The sequence below is a fragment of the Hyla sarda genome, chromosome 3 (assembly GCF_029499605.1).
Source record: "Hyla sarda isolate aHylSar1 chromosome 3, aHylSar1.hap1, whole genome shotgun sequence".
Lineage (NCBI taxonomy): Eukaryota > Metazoa > Chordata > Amphibia > Anura > Hylidae > Hyla > Hyla sarda.
The window spans coordinates 201,729,050-201,745,603 of NC_079191.1; the positions used below are offsets into that span (position 1 = coordinate 201,729,050).

General features: G+C 42.4%; 1 protein-coding gene across 17 annotated transcripts in view; it reads left to right on the plus strand.

Annotated features, from left to right (window-relative positions):
- The window catches only part of RIMS1 (regulating synaptic membrane exocytosis 1), a 423,664-nt gene that overhangs the window by 318,829 nt on the left and 88,281 nt on the right, over positions 1 to 16,554 (plus strand). Inside the window, exon 1 of one of the 17 annotated variants that reach the window (XM_056565859.1) lies at positions 5,658 to 5,763. The exons of the other annotated variants lie outside the window; for them this stretch is intronic. The gene's annotated coding sequence lies outside the window, so the exon portion shown is untranslated. Of the gene's footprint in view, positions 1 to 5,657; positions 5,764 to 16,554 lie in introns of those variants that run through there. 17 annotated transcript variants of the gene reach the window in all.

Below are 16,554 nucleotides of genomic sequence, written 5' to 3' on the forward strand. Positions count from 1 at the left end.
TTATATAAGAGATCAGAGCGACTCTGGTCCCTTGTTTTTAACAGGGCATGGTAAAGTGGACCCCCAGAATAGCCTCTTTGTTTTAAATGTTCTATTAGTTTGAACGCTTGCTCCATGAAAGTACCATTGTAACTATTTACAGTCAAGAAAATGAAGTATTTCTCACAGAAAAGGATTGCAGTAACACATGTTTTGCTATTCACATGTTTATTCCCTTATTGTGTATATTAACTAAACCAAAAAAGGGAGGAAAAAATGCTAATTGGACATAATGTCACACCAAACTCCAAAAATGGGCTGGACAAAATTATTGGCACCCTTAACTTAATATTTGGTTGCACACCCTTTGTAAAAAATAACTGAAATCAGTTGCTTCCTATAACCATCAATCAGCTTCTTACATCTCTCAGCCGGAATGTTGGACCACTCTTCCTTTGCAAACTGCTCCAGGTCTCTGGATATCTCCACAGGTGTTCAATGGGATTTAGATCTGGACTCATTGCTGGCCACTTCAGAACTCTCCAGCGCTTTGTTGCCATCTATTTCTGGGTGCTTTTTGAAGTATGTTTGGGGTCATTGTCCTGCTGGAAGACCCAAGATCTCAGACACATATCCAGCTTTCTGACACTGGGCTGTACAGTGCGACCCAAAATCCGTTGGTAATCCTCAGATTTCATGATGCCTTGCACACATTCAAGGTACCCAGTGCCAGTGGCAGAAAAACAACCCCAAAACATCATGGAACCTCCACCATAATTCACTGTAGGTACTGTGGTCTTTTCTTTGTGGCCTCATTCCGTTTTCGGTAAACAGTAGAATGATGTGCTTTACCAAAAAGCTCTATCTTGGTCTCATCTTTCCACAAGACGTTTTCCCAGAAGGATTTTGGCCTTACTCAAGTTCATTTTGCCAAATTGCAGTCATGCTTTTTTATGTCTCTGTGTCAGCAGTGGGTCCTCCTGGGTCTCCTGCCATAGTGTTTAATTTAATTTAAATGTCGACGGATAGTTCACGCTGACACTGATGTTCCCTGAGCCTGCTGGACAGCTTGAATATCTTTGTAACTTGTTTGGGGCTGCTTATCTACCATACGGACTATTGATTACCATACGGACTATGCATTGACACCTTTTATCAATATTTTTCTTCCGTCCACCACCAGGGAGATAAGCTACAGTGCCATGGGTTGCAAACTTCTTGATAATGTTGCGCACTCTAGATAAAGGCAAATCTAGATCTCTGAAGATGGACTTGTAACCTTGAGATTGTTGATATTTTTCTACAATTTTGGTTCTCAAGTTCTCTTCTCCTCTTTCTATTGTCCATGCTTAGTGTGGCACACACAGACACACAATGCAAAGACTAAGTGAAATTCTCTCCGTTTTTATCTGCTTTCAGGTTTGATTTTTATATCGTCCACACCTATTACTTGCCCTAGGTGAGTTTAAAGGAGCATCACATGCATGAAACAATCTTATTTATCCACAATTTTGAAAGGATGCCAATAATTTTGTCCAGCCCATTTTTGGAGTTTGGTGTGACATTATGTCCAATTTGCTTTGTTTCCATCCTTTTTTGGTTTAGTTCCAATACACACAAAGGGAATAAACATTTGTATAGCAAAACATGTGTTACTGCAATCCTTTTCTGTGAGAAAAACTTAATTTCCTTGAAAAATTTTAGGGGTGTCAACATTTACGGCCATGACTGTATACGCCTTAACCTTAAAAATTGGCTATAAGAGATGGCCCTTTTTGTATGCTGGGGATGATAACTTTCATGGTGCAAGAACTTATTTGACGCAATTGGTTTTCTGAAACCTTTTGTAGTAAGATGTCCCTCCTTTACAAAAACCTGCACGTCCAGGAAATCTAGAGTATCACTGCTAACTTTATGGGTGAAGCGCATGTTGAAGTCGTTAGGGGTGTTTAGGTAATCGATGAAGTCTTCAAACTCTTGGACCGGCCCGGTACAGAGAATGAAGATATCGTCCACATACCTGAAAAAACATTGTAAGTGTCTGAGGTAGAGATTAGAAGAAGAAAAAACTAATTTCTTCTCAAACGCAGCCAGGTAAAGGTTGGCGAAAGTGCACGCCACAGGCGTGCCCATCACTGTCCCGTTTACCTGGGCGTACCAGGTGTCATCAAATATGAAGGCATTGTGGCTTAGTACAAAATGGAGGGCATCACTAATGAAATCAATGAAATCCCTATCCTTATCTGTTTTCAGTAAGATGTCCCTAATGCATTCTGTGCCCTTTGTCTGGGGGATTCTGGTGTAAAGACTTTCTACGTCAACAGATGCAAGAAGAAAGCCTTCCTGCCAGTGTAATCCCTCCAGAGCTACCAAAAATTCCTTGGTGTCCTTAATTAGGGAAGGGACATGTTTAAGCAAAGGGCGGAGGAACCAATCCAAATAGTGTGAGAGAGGCTCTGTTACCGACCCCACTTTTCACTTGATTCAGGGAGATTGTTTGGTCTGCAAAATCCGGAAAAGGTTCACCCATATTTCTGAATCATGTCAGAGTGAGACGTAATAGTGATACTTCTAACTTGCGCTTCCTAGGTTTGGAAAGCGTTACTGCTGACAATGGAGAAGAAAGGCATAGAAAGTTGCTGCAACGAGAAGCTCATCTTGAAAACTAGAGCCCAATATATGTTAGCATTAAAAAAGGTAGAGGTGCTGGCACTGGTGGATATCGGTAATGGTAAACAACAAGGTACTTGACTTAGTGCAGCGGTAAGACAGCAACTCCTGCAGTGATAGGCTTCTCCTAGTGCACAACCCGAATATAGAGAAATGGCAATCTCAACAAAACATCTCAACAAAACAAGAAGAAGAAAACACGGAGGCACTCACGGTACTTCGGTCAAAGCAGGCTTCTTTATTCAGGTAGCGACTGAACACATGTTCTGGCGGGGCGCCAGGAGCAAGTGTGTGGGACGATAGCTATTTCGTGACTATCCCAGCACTTCCTCAGGTGTTCATGTGTTCAGTCGCTACCTGAATAAAGAAGCCTGCTTTGACCGAAGTACCGTGAGTGCCCTCGTGTTTTCTTCTTCTTGCTCCAATATATGTTAGGTCTGAATGACAAGGTGGATTTTAGTGCTTTTCTATGATTTTAATATTGTCACTTTCTCTTTCATGTTGAAGTTTTAATTGTAACTCACCTGTCCTGCACACGTCACTGGGGGCGAGTACTTCAGGGCCGCTGTGCAGGAAGTGGGCAGGTCTATAGAAGCACATGTGTTATGTTAAACAGCGTTACCTGTTTGTTTGCTGCATGAAGTTGTGAAGCATCCATTCACTCCCGATTTGACATGTCTGTATCTGCAACATGTTTTAAAGAATAAAGAAGCTTGATTTGCACCTTACCGGTGAGCAGCCGCATTTTCTGCCTCTTTGTTGCTTGCTGATTGGACTTATCTGTACTAGAAGCTGAGCACCTCCGGAGGACCTACAGCTGTTGCCACGTTTATTGAGGAGCTATAAGATAGTGCCGACTTTTTCTCTTTTTGTGTTATAAAAGGTAAATATATAGGTCGTCCAAGGAAGATGTCAAAGCATCAGGATAGAAAACACAAAGCAATATGCGATTGTAAATGCTCCATAAAATAATTGGGCAGGAGGAAGCCATTGTTTGTAACAGAATTGTAAAGAAAGTTGCAAAATGAAATGGAATTAATGTACAGAAAAGCCAAATAAAAACAATAACACATTGACTGAAGAAAAGTTTAAAGGGGTTATCCACTATAAGGTGATTTTAGTACGTACCTGCCACACAGTAATGGACATGCTTTGGAAGGATCTTCACTTGTCTTGAGGCTAAATTGCTATGTTTTAAGATTATCATAACGCTGAGGCTAGCTTTTTGTGAACTGGCTATTTCCTGTTGGAGTTTGTTCCCCTAAACTACAAATCCTATGATTTCTTGTTTGTAATTGTGAGGTCACTTTTTTCCCTCCCACACATCAGCCACCCCACCCATTGAAACACACCTGATATGCTTTCAATGCAATAGACCGCTGTTTTCTGATCATGGTGCCTCCAGCTGTTGCAAAACAGAATGATCTTCGTCCCACCCAGCGGTCGCTCCACCCATTGAAGCAGACAGGCTCCCTCTGATCAGCACTCATTTTGTATCCTATTAAAAAAAAACATCGGAGCGAAAATCACAGAAGAATTGCTAGGCCACCATGAAACACAGGTACAGACACTATATTATGAATTACACTAACTTTACAGCCCCTGTAGCACAGTCAAATAAAAAATCCCGGAATTCCCCTTTAAATAGGCACTGTCAGATATAAAAACTTTTGATATGTTGTAAAGCATGCAAAACCAATAGGTTTTGCAATTGCTTTCATTAGAAAATTTCCAGTATTTCATACTGAAAAAGCCAGTCAAACAACTGCCCCCCTGCCTTCTGGAATGCATTCAGTCCTTCTGTGTACACTACTCCATTCTGGACGTTGGAGGGGGGTTGGGGCTGTACACACTGCAGACTCATGTGAAGAGAAGGGGAAGGGGAGGGGCACGAAGGCTGCTGCCGGGCTCTCACTGATGTCTGCTGTGTGAGAGAGGCAGAAACACATTGCATTGCAGACAAAAAAGTTAGTGTCCCTGCATGTATGTGTGTGTGGATATATGTGTATGTTTGTATATCAGTGTGTCTATCTAATGTGTATGTGTACGAATATATGAAGCCAGTGTGTGTGTGTGTGTGTGTGTGTAATAAAGGGGGACTACAATCATATGCCTCCAGCTGTTGCAAAACTAAAACTCCCAGCATGCCTGCACAGCCAAATGATGTGTGGGCATGCTGGGAACTGTAGTTTTGGAACAGCTGGAGGCACCCTGGTTGGGAAGCACTGCATGAGGTGAGGGAGGAGGGGGAGTCTTTATCACAGTGAGTACTTCAGATAAAGGTATTTCAGAAATAAATATCCAAAGGATAGGGGATAAGATGCCTGATCGTGAGGGTCCCGCCACAGGGGACCCCCGTGATCTTGCACACTGCACCCCGTTAAAATAAGATCCCGGAGCGTGAACACGGGACCCCCGCGATCAGGCATCTTATCCTCTATCCTTTGGCTAGGGGATAAGATGTCTAAGCGCCGGAGTACCCCTTTAAGAGACCACATGCACTTACATCACATCAGGAAAAGCCCAAAATTCACAACAAGCACCAGTAAGGCAGTGTTCACATAGTGGAATTTCCATGCGGAATTCCGCCATATTTTACTGCCCCCTGATTTTAATGGGATTTTGCAGTCCCATTCAGACAGCGGAACTTCCTTCCATACATTTAGGTCTCTATAACAGTGAGATAAATAGTATATTGGATTAGTGCATAATTTATCATTATCCCAGAAAACTCTTTTAATGATCCATGCTAAAAAATATTTTCAGTATTTTATTTATTTATTTTTGAATCTGCAAACTAAGTTAAAAGTTGGACCCATTTTAATAAAATATTCTCCGGAGAGGGTTTCATCACATCCAGATGAAAAGCAAATATATAAAAAAAAAAACTGTTATCAAAATTAGGTCAGTGAGTTTCATCCTACGTACGATTATATAAGTTTCAATTCAAACATCTTAAAAGCTTGGTATGTCATCGCCCTAAGCAAATTGGAGTAGAATGAAGCTACGGATGAGGACAGGCTTTAAGTGGCCTCCTTGTTAATCTGCAATAAAACTCTGAGATATTTGGCTACACTGCAGAATGCCGTACACGGCTAGAGAGATAAGGAAAAGGTAAGAAAATCCCTATCATTGGGTATGTTATCGCTGTTTTATCAAATCTGACATGGTTTTTTTTTCTCCGAGGTTTAGGGCTTCACATGATGAGCTGTTAGCAGTCAGCAAAAAATACTCTTTATTAAGTGACATTACTTACCGTAAATGTTACAATTAGATTGAATTTTCATTTGTTATACCGCGTATTTGTGGTCTGTAGTTTGGGTTTGCTAACCATAGTCTCCAGTCAGAACAAACTTATTGTATGTTGGTTTATGTAAATAGATACTTAAAATTAAAATATTACACCTGTGATGTCACAAACTTTTTATGGGGAAAAAGAAAGTTCACTTTTTATGGGAAATATCAGTCTGTCCATTTATCCAGTTATCTATTTTAGGCAGTTCAGGCAAATAGTCTCAGTATTAAATAGAGGTTAAAGATATGTGTCTAACCCTAAGCTTAGAAAATAGTAAAGTCTTTTTTTTTCAGCACTTATATCTGCATTTTTATTAGCCCACACTGAGGTGCTGTTTTCTGACATGTGAAGGATACAGAGGATGAAATTGGGATGTGAGGAACCTAGTGCCCTTTGCATGTAATGTAACTTTGGGGTGACCAAAAGATCCATTAACTGTATAGTATCTTTAGTAATACACACCTCATATCAGTGTTTCCCAACCAAGGTGCCTCCAGCTGTTTCAAAACTAAGACTCCCAGCCTGCCGAGACAGCCAAAACCTGTCCGGCAGGCTGGAAATGGTAGTTTTGCAATAGCTGGAGGTGCCCTGGTTGGGAAACACTGCCTTATATACTTGACAGCTCCCAACAAATAGGAAGGTCACTGTCTTCTGTGCTGTTGCAGCAAAAATGCAAACATCTGTCCAGTGTTTTCCATGTCTTTTCAATGTTAGTAACACAGGTAAATCAAATCTTTCATATAAAGGATGATTATGGAATTTAAATAGTACTGTATTAATTTAGGAGGGTGCATACTAATTTAACATTTCATTCACCATTTAGAAAACATATCAATAAAGGAAGACTTTCAATAATATATTTTAAATGGCCATGTTTTATATGTTGTACATCTTGGCAAACATTAGCCTTTCTAAGATACTTTATAAGAAAATTTGATTTCCTTTTTACAGAAATCATGGCTTATAAAATCATGGCTTTGTCCAAGCTGAAGCACAGGCATGGACAAAGTCCAGTAAGTGAAGATGGGTTAGCACTCTGTGGTGACCCATGGTGAATGGCAAGACCATGGGGTATAGCAGTGTAGGTGGATGGGGCAAGATGGTATTAACCCCAGGGGCAAGGTGTTATTAACCCCTAATGTTCATGATGCCAGATTCGTTTTTGGGTACCTGAACCACACAAACGGTATCTTCACTATTCCAATGGCTAGGCAGTGAAATGAGAGTCCACAACAAAGTTATGGTTTAATGGAGGCTTTACTGAGTTTAGATGGTATTATCCTCACAGCTTGGCCAGAATCCCAGAGAGGTGGCCAGGAACACAGAATGACCTTGCAGCTTGCTGGGACCAATTAGACTTTAGATAATTATATTGAGGCTTGACTTTAGACTGGACTTGACTATGGGTAGTGACAGCAGACATAGACTTTTGACTTACTGGAATGACTGTAGCTTTGCCTTCCAGGTGCTGGTCACTAGCACTGAGGTATCTGGTGTTTGCTGGTCACAGTAAAGAAGAGTCTGAGAGAATTGTAATGGCCGCCCCCTTATATAGAAGGGGGCTGAGTCAAAGCCCATTGGTCAAGCTGCGGGTCATAGGTTAAGCTGGGGCTCTCTGGGTAACATCATGTGACAACATAACATGTGACATTTCACAGGTCCTTTAGACAACATCTCACGGGTCCTTTAGACTAGCTATACATTAATACACTGACTATAAACCTATGACATTAAATTACACTTACAATAACAGCAGGGGAGTCACTACAGGAGAGCCCCCAGGACACTGAGGGACTCAACCTGACAGGGCCTAAGTATAGTGTAGGACCATGTCCTGTACTAGGACATTACAAACCCCCCTACTTAACACAAGTCGCCCTCAATGTAGGTTCTGTTAGAGTTGAGGGTCGAGGTGGCCCTGGGGCCGGATGCAGTCCTGAGGCATTTTTACACACAAACGTCCATTCCAGGCTGGTAAATTTTCTTTGGTAAAACTGATAACATAAGAGTCTCTGTAATATTGTCCATACATGCTCTGATTTTTTTTTGGTGTTCAACCAAGAACAGGATTAATAATGACTTGGGCCAATACATAGCTTTACTTTAAAGGGGTACTCCGCCCCTTGACATCTTATCCCCTATCCAAAGGATAGAGGATAAGATGTCAGATCGCCGGGGTCCCGCTGCTGGGGACCCCCGGAATCGCCGCTGCGGCACCCCGCTATCATTACTGCACAAAGCGAGTTTGCTCTGCGCATAATGACGGGCAATACAGGGGCCAGAGCATCGTGACGTAACGGCTCCGCCCCTCATGATGTCACGGCCCGCCCCCTCAATACAAGTCTATGGGAGGGGGCGTGGCGGTCGTACGGAGTACCCCTTTAAGGACCTTTGACTATGCAGTTGATGACTTGACTATGCAAAACAGTGAATTAATAACAACAGGACATTTGGACTATGCATGTAACATAATTCTCACTACTAGCCTTAAAGGGGTATTCCGGGCAAAAACATCTTATCCCCTATCGAAAGGATCCACGGTGAATGGTGGGACCACGGGGTGTAGCGGTGTAGGTGGATGGGGCAAGATAGTATTAACCCCAGGGGCAAGGTGTTATTAACCCCTAATGTTCGTGACGCCAGAGTGGTTTTTGGGTACCGGAACCACACAAACGATATCTCCACTATAACAATGGCTAAGCAGTGAAAAGAGAGTCCACAACCAAGTTATGGTTTAACGGAGGCTTCACTGAGTTAAGACAGGTGTTATTATCTTCACATCTAGGCAAGAATCCCAGAGAGTTGACCAGTAACACGGAAAGGGCCCTGCAGTAGTTATTGTAATAGACTTTAGTTCAGCCACGCAGACTAGAATAGACTCGATCAATGTCTTGATTTTATAGTAGAGACAGCAGACATAGATGAGATGACTTACTGACAATGTTGCAGGATTTGTGGCCTCAAGGTGTACTGGACTCAGGGTCTGTGATGTCTGTGCTTTGCGGTCCTCAGCAGAAAAAGAGTGAATTGTAATGGCGGCCCCCTTATATAGAGGGTGCTGAGCCAAAGCCCATTGGTCAAGCTGCGAGTCATGTGTTAACCTGGTGCCCTCTGGGTAACATCATGTGATAACATAAACATAATATGTGACCTTCCACAGGTCCTTCAGACATCCCACAGGTCCTTTAGACTAGCTATACATTAATACACTGACTATCATCCTATGACAATAAATGACACTTATAATAACAGCAGGGGAGACACTGCAGGAGAGCCCCCAGGTCACCATGTTCTGTACTGGGACATTACAACTCCTTTGTGCTGTCTGATAGGATAGCAGAGAGCACAGAGGAGTACTATTAGACAGGAGCAAGCACAGAGGAGTCCTATCAGACAGGAGAGAGCACAGAGGAGTGCTATTATACAGGAGAGAGCCCAGCAGAGCCCTATCAGACAGGAGAGGGCACAGAGGAGTCCTATCAGACAGGAGAGCACAGAGGAGTCCCATCAGACAAGAGAGAGCGCAGAGGAGTGCTATCAGACAGGAGAGAGCACAGAGGACTACTATTAGGAGAGAGCAGAGAGGAGTACTATCAGGCAGGAGAAAGCACAGAGGAGTATTCTCATACAGGAGAGAACACAGAGGAGTCCTATCAGACAGGAGAGAGCACATATGAGTATTATCAGACAGAATAGAGCACAGAGGAGTACTATCAGACAGGAGAGAGCACAGAGGAGTGCTATCAGATACGAGAGAGCACAGAGGAGTATTATCAGACAGGAGAGAACACAGAGGAGTCCTATCAGACAGGAGAGAGCACAGAGGAGTCCTATCAGACAGGAGGGAACACAGAGGAGTGCTATCACACAGGAGAGAGCACAGAGGAGTGCTATCAGACAGGAGAGGGCACACAGGAGTGCTATCAGAAAAGAGAGAGCACAGAGGTGTACTATGAGACAGGAGAGAGCACAGATGAGTCCTATCAGATAGGAGAGAGCACAGAGGAGTCCTATCAGACAGGAGAGAGCACAGAGGAATCCTATCAGACAGGAGAGAGCACAGAGGAGTCCTATCAGACAGGAGAGAGCACAGAGGTGTACTATCAGACAGGAGAGAGCACAGAGGAGTGCTATCAGATAGGAGAGAGCACAGAGGAGTATTATCAGACAGGAGAGAACACAGAGGAGTCCTATCAGACAGGAGAGAGCACAGAGGAGTACTGTCAGACTGGAGAGAGCACAGAGGTGTACTATCAGACAGGAGAGAGCACAGAGGAGTCCAATCAGACAGGAGAGAGCACAGAGGTGTACTATCAGACAGGAGAGAGCACAGAGGAGTCCTATCAGACAGGAGAGAGCACAGAGGAGTCCTATCAGACAGGGAAGAGCACAGTGGAGTACTATCAGACAGGAGAGAGCACAGAGGAGTGGTAGCCCTCCCTCACTTACTGGACTTTGGCCATGATTTCAATAAAAAGGAAATAAAATGTTCTTATGAAGTATATTAGAAAAGTTAAGGTTTTTCCAAGATGTACAACATATAAATCATTTTTGAATCTGACAGTGCTTAATCCATTTCTGTTATTAGAATTATTCCACTTATTTTAGCCACAGCGGATTCTCCGCAGCAAAAAATCAGCAGCAGACTCTATTAAAATCAACTAAATCTGCTGTGGAATTTCCGCTGCCGAAAATCTGGAAAAATATCATATTACAAGTTAGGGATACTAGATTTATGGGTTATAGAACGTTGATCCAGGGTTTTATTCTGATTGACATATTGGAGTCAGAAATAAATTTTTCCTCTTTCATGGGACAATTGGCATCAGCCTCATGAGGGATTTTTGCCTACCTCTGGATCAGCACAGTAGGGTTTTAGATAGAACTTGATGGACTCTTGTCTTTTTTTCCAACCTTACAAACTATGTAACTATATGTTGTGGCTAAATCGCGGCATCCCGAACAGCTAGCAGACACAAGGTCGGTCCTTACCTTCCTCCTGCGTCACTGATCGCCAAATGACTGCTCAGTGCCTGAGATCCAGGCATGAGCAGTCAAGTGGCAGAATCATCAATCAATGTTATCATATGAGATAACAAAGATTGATGTAAAAGATCAGATGTGTGCAGTGTTATAGCCCCCATGGGAGCCATAACACTGCAAAAAAAAAAGAAAAAAGTTTTAAAAAAGTTAATAAAGATCATTTAACCCCTTCCCTAATAAAAGTTTGAATCACCCCCCTTTCCCCATAAAAAAACAGTGTAAATAAAAATAAACATATGTGGTATCGATGCGTGCAAAAATGTCCGAATTATAAAAATATATAATTAATTAAACCTCACGGTCAATGGCGTAGGGGAAAAAAAATGTCAAAGTCCAAAATAGCTTCTTTTTGGTCACTTCTTATATCATGAAAAAATGAATAAAAATCAATCAAAATGGTAGCACTAGAAACTTCAGATTATGGCACAAAAAATGCCCCCTCCCATAGACTTGCATTGAGGGGGCGTGATGTGACATCATGAGGGGGCGGGGCTATGACATTGTATAGATAGTTTTTCCAGTGGAGAATCAGTCTAGCCTCAGGAATCTATCAGCGCTTATTTGAGGCATAATGGAGGCCATATTTGTTGTTACTCTTATATTCTTCAAAAAATATAGTTAGCTGCCAATGTGCTCTTTTTGGAAAACACATTCTTACAGTGATCACCAAATTTTACATTTGTTTTTTCTAATCAAATGTTGTATCCTCATGTAGCGATTACTAAAGGACATTCTTGTACTATTCCCAAGATGAATTTCTGCAGCTCTTATCTGATAGTGTCGCCAGAGAGTACAAACTAGGGCTGGGCGGTATACCGGTTCATATCGGATACCGTTTTTTTTTCTCCAATGGTATGAATTTTGCCCCATACCGCTATACCGGTGGGGCCCCTCCCCCCACCCATGAATGAATTACAGAGCTCACGGCTCCGCTCTGTCAGGGGAGAGCAGGATGAGACTCCTCATCCCCACTCCCCCTGCAGTTTCAGGCCAGCTCCTCTTTGCAATCAGAGCCAGGGGAAAGCGCAGAAACTGCATCCCCTGGCTCTGATGTTTCCCGGAGCCCCGAGCTGGCTCCCTGCTCCAGTCCACCTCTCCCCTCTCTTCACCTACTTCAGGGAGTGTTCATAACAAGCGCCCGCTCCCCTTGGTCCTGCGGCGTAAGGCAGAGCATTGCGCCGCATTTCTTCTAGTTCCGGCGCCTGCTCCTGAGGCCCCTAGTGCACGCCACAGGACCGAGGGGAGCGAGCGCTTCGGGGGCGGACAGACCGCCTGTGAGGGGGCCCGCTGATCTTTGAAAGAGCGGCGGGGCCCCTCACACAACGCACGTGAGCTGCTCCGCTGCTGCTCACTGTTCTAAAGTGGCCGTGGCGCATAATAGCGCATTGGGCACTTTAGATGAAAATTTCAAATTCCCTCCTGGTCGAAGCGTCAGCATCCTGCGCTGAACGCTTCCGCCAGAGAGGATCCTGTGTCCGGGCGGGAAGCGCCCACCTTACTGCACTGATGACAGGGGCACTTCCCAGCAGCCGCATCAGCGCACAGGTGAGGAGGAGGGGGGGTTAATGGAAGCAGAGGGGGTAATGGAATAAGGGGCAGGATAGGATAAATGAAAGGATCAGGGGGGTTAATGGGTGCAGGGGGGTAATGGAAGCAGGGGGGTTAATGGAATGAGGGGCAGGATAGGGTTAATGGGTGTAGGGGAGTTAATGGGTGCAGGGGGGTGAATGTAAAGAGGGGCAGGATGGGGTGAATGGAGACATTTTTGCTGCCCTGACTCCTCATCCCCTGTAGTGCAGAGCTGTGATAGACAGCAGCGGGGGAGTATACAGTACAACGCTGTTTCCCCAACCAGTGTGCCTCCAGCTGTTGCAAAACTACAACTCCAAAGCTCATCCATAAAAGTCCCTATAATAAACTGACTGTACAATATCTGTCTTTTTACATATGGATATTTACAAATGGGTATTATTTAGGTTATTTAGCTGAAGTGAATAATAATAATGAATAATCATAAATAATCATTAAATGAAAAACATATATTATATACATGCAATTTTATTACTTATCTTTGTTTTATAAAAAAAGAAAATAAATAAACAAACAGGTTAGCTGCTTCTTGAGTTTTTTTTTTTTTTTTTTATTATCCTTGTCTTTTTTGTGGCTGTTTTATATTGAGCTTTTGAGCCAAAGCCAGAAGTGGATTGAAAAAGAAATGTAAAGAAAGGGCTGTGGCTCAAAAAACTAAATGAAAAACCCTGTGTGTGTAAAACCTCGTCTTACTGTTTAATCTGTCTACAGCGAACCAGCATAGTTGCTCTGTGGCATGGTGGCATAAGATCAAAGAAGGTCGCATGCTGCAAAAAAAAAATTCTCGGCAGCTGTGGTGAATTTATGCATATGTCTACTGTTGTCCCCTATTTTGGCCTATGGAGCATCTTATGGTATGACAGGTACATTGGATTCAGCATGATGCATCTGGTATTCTCATCTGGGACAGCTGTGGATTGCTAGTTTCATATGTAAAGTGTATGTGGAGCTTCTACAATTGTGTAGACATTGAAGTGTCTGCCAAGCTTCATATTCTATGGTGCTGCACTATGGTGGCCCAGTCTTGTTTAGATTCATGGCTAGATGAATATAAATGCATGATCGTGGGTCTTTTAATCCTCCTCCCTTCTAATGTTCCAAAGCTACATGAATGTAAAAAAACCTCCAGGGTGTGGACGTGATAAACGGGCGCTCAACCACCAGGTAACAGGATAAAAAGTTTTATTCACCCATAATGCAACGCGTTTCACAGCACAGCTGCTTCATCAGGCATGATGCCTGATGAAGCAGCTGTGCTGTGAAACATGTTGCATTATGGGTGAATAACATTTTTTATCCTGTTACCTGGTGTTTGAGCACCTATTTATCCCGTCCACACCCTGGAGTTTTTTTTTACGTTTTGTCTATATTTGAGGAGACTAGGAGTGGCTGCCGGACACCTTATTTATATTCCACGCCTTGATCCATTGTTGGACTTGGTGGAGTGTAACCCATTGGGGTAAGTGTAATACCCACCAGCTTTAATTTCTCTGTGCAACAACAGTATCACACTATAGAGAGCTGTCTGTCTTTTGTTTTAAAGCCAAATGAATGGTCTCTCACCCAGCCAAGCAGCATCTATGTACTGATACAGATGGTTATCTTTTTGTCTAAAATCCCAAGTCATGTCTCAAGGCTCTTTCATGGATTGGACTTTAAAGGGGGTATTCCAGGAAAAAAACTTTTTATATATATATCAACTGGCTCCAGAAAGTTAAACAGATTTGTAAATTAGGAAAAATTGGGGTATGTGCAGCTCACAAAATAAATTAGTCAAGGCTATATGGAAAGTATTTACACCAAAAAATACAAATATAAAATAATTTATAAAGAATGAAAGGGGGTACCAAATGCCTCTAGACTAATACCATAAATGGTACATGATTATATAAATTACAGAAGAATAAAGTCGGACTGTGCTTCACTTTAAATGATGTACAAAATTTAATATAAAATAATTACAAATGAGACATAAAAATAAAAATAATATAAATAATAATCAAATGCATAAATATCTCCTTCCACAGGGCCCTTGTGGGGAGGTGATAGTGTTGTAATAAGATGGATTAATATTTTAAAATCCGCATGTATAGTATATTCTTCCGCTACTCCAATTTTGTGCAAACATGATCGTAAAGTTTCAAACAGTTCATAAATTAGTATAATTACCAACTCCCATAGATGATGTGATTTTGTGGCTGGACGTCCGAGAGATAGATGGCAAGTGTTGTGGAGGCTGTGTCCAGCGCTGGCATGCGCTTGCGGTGATGGGCCCGGTTGCCACAGGCCGAAGAGAAGTCATCGGTCACAGAGTAACTCCGGAGATGGAAGCACACTCGGAGACAGATTGATCTACTCCGGAAACAAAGGAAAGCCTCGTGGAGGATCTCTCGGCGTCTGGTGGTAAAGCAGATGAAATACAGCCAGGTGTAGAAGCAGCGAATAACGGAGTTTGGCAGGAGTGGTATCGGAGGTAGGAAAATAGCGGTTTGTGGATTGCGGTGGTCATGCGGTAATAGTTTCCTTCTCTAGATGCGTTTCAGGGTACTTTGTAGACGACCCTTTCCTCAGTAGAGGAATCTGTTTAACTTTCTGGAGCCAGTTGATCTAAAAAAATATTTTCCTGGAATACCCCTTTAATTTACAGGGTAGCTACCCAAAATTGGCACTAGAGATAGTTTTCTTCCTTTTAGAGAAGTTGTTTTTCAATGAGTTGAACTGTGTAGACAGTATGCATTTGATAACCTATGCTTGTAATACAATTTATAGATTTATTGTGTATGCTTATAATGAGCGCAGATTAACCAGAGTAATCGTAGCTGAAAAGCATATGTACATGGTCCATGCAGCAGTTGTTCCCAAAATTTTAGAACAGGGTCTGGATTTGCAGAATAAATAAAGTTTATACTGAGCCATAGATTTGAATACATTTTAATTAACCGCTTAAGGACCAATACCATTTTAAGGACCCGACGATTGTTTTTTTCATTTTTGCACTTTTGTTTTTCCCTCCTCCCCTTCTAAAAATCATAACGCTTTCAAATATGCACCTACAGATCCATATATGGGCTTGTTTTTTGCATAACCAATTGTGCTTTGTAATTACTTCACCTATTTTATAACCAAATCTGCGACCAAAAAAAAACTTATGCAGTGCACTTTCCGGTAAAAATGACACCTTATCTGTATTTTGTAGGTCCATACCATTACAATGATACCCAATTTCTGTAGGTTTTATTTTATTTTCCTACTTTAAAAAAATCCTAACTACATTCACCAATTCACTCATTTCATTATAGCCATTCCCCCCATTTCATCATAGCCATTCCCCCCATTTCATCATAGCCATTCCTCTCATTTCATCATAGCCATTCCCCTCATTTCATCATAGCCATTCCCCTCATTTCATCATAGCCATTCCCCTCATTTCATCATAGCCATTCCCCTCATTTCATCATAGCCATTCCCCTCATTTCATCATAGCCATTCCCCTCATTTCATCATAGTCATTCCCCTCATTTCATCATAGCCATTCCCCTCATTTCATCATAGCCATTCCCCTCATTTCATCATAGCCATTCCCCTCATTTCATCATAGCCATTCCCCTCATTTCATCATAGCCATTCCCCTCATTTCATCATAGCCATTCCCCTCATTTCATCATAGCCATTCCCCTCATTTCATCATAGCCATTCCTCTCATTTCATCATAGCCATTCCCCTCATTTCATCATAGTCATTCCCCTCATTTCATCATAGCCATTCCCCTCATTTCATCATAGCCATTCCCCTCATTTCATCATAGCCATTCCCCTCATTTCATCATAGCCATTCCCCTCATTTCATCATAGCCATTCCCCTCATTTCATCATAGCCATTCCTCTCATTTCATCATAGCCATTCCCCTCATTTCATCATAGCCATTCCCCTCATTTCATCATAGCCATTCCCCTCATTTCATCATAGTCATTCCCCTC